This window comes from Perkinsus marinus, assembly GCF_000006405.1.
Source record: "Perkinsus marinus ATCC 50983 genomic scaffold scf_1104296944684, whole genome shotgun sequence".
In the NCBI taxonomy this organism is placed as follows: Eukaryota; Perkinsozoa; order Perkinsida; family Perkinsidae; genus Perkinsus; species Perkinsus marinus.
In genome coordinates, this window is record NW_003211319.1 from 201,690 (window position 1) to 203,011 (window position 1,322).

Below are 1,322 nucleotides of genomic sequence, written 5' to 3' on the forward strand. Positions count from 1 at the left end.
CTGGTATCCAAAATCTTTATAGTGCACAAATATCTTTCGTCTTTCATATAACCTGTGGACCTATTTGTATCTTTATACGATGAACCTAAGATATTTTCCGGGTGCGTTTATGCTTATCATATGGATGAAAGTCTTCAAGCCGATTTTTTCCAGTATTTATCTCGGTATTTAAATTCTTCATAGTGCGCGAATATCTTTTTTTGTCAGAATTGGTCGGAATGGTGTGATGAAATCTGTGTCGGCGCAAGTGGCCACGAGTAAATCGAGAGAGGGGGAAAATAATATGAATATTAATTTTACATGTCAAGCTTGGCTCAGCGATGACAGGTGAGACAAATCTGCACGCATGCGCAAAAAATTATTCTCTTGCAGTCTTTTGGTTGGCACTGAAAGCGGTGACTTATTCGTGTACGAAAATAATGGAGAATTTCGACAAGCTATTTCTACAGCTCCGGGAGAGCTCAGGTGAAGGGAAATGTCGCGCGCTACGGAATTATCTCCGTGATAGGTCATGCTTATGCGCCTTGGCAACGACGAAGGGCTTCGTAATTGGTGGTGTGGAATCGACGATACGAATATATGAACGAAGTTATGATTCCAAAGAGGTGAGTTCTCTCTAGTTTGATGAGAATGGAACTATTATGAGCTGGTTAAAATTCGATGGAGTTTCACCCGTTTGAGGTGGCATAATATTCCGTGGAAAAAGCGCTATGCAGTAGTCGTGAAATATATTATCGACTAGCGAAGTCTGTTCTTCAAATAGCGGGTGAAACTCCGATGCTTCTATGATGGTTTTTTTAGTACATAAGAGATTTCTTGACAATTATCTTGAGGAAAAAATCCCAAGTTTATCGGAGTTTCATGTGTGAAATGAAAAATATATTTCACAGTCACTGCGTGGCGCCAATGTCGGGTTTTTCACCGATTATTACGTCAACTCACTTGAAACGGGTGAAACTATGATATTCCGTAACTTGTGGTTATAATGCGAACCTACTTTGCATCTTGTTATAACGCAGCCTTGGATAATCCTTGTATTAGGGATATATTCTATCGAGAGAACTACATTTGGATTCAAGATGTAAAAAATTGACGAAAAAAGGCGAAGGTGATGATGATGAAAATGAGAAAAGAAGAAGATATTCTGATGAAGGACCCGAGGCGGCCGGAGAGGCGTTGGCCCGAGCCAATACGTGAGAACCGGTTCGGGGAAAATATACGACTTGGTACTTTTAGATGTAATGGTTCATAGTTTACTAAGATATAGATAATCATTAGAGTTCACCGGTTCTATGTGAAGTGGTGTAATCCTCCACGGAAAA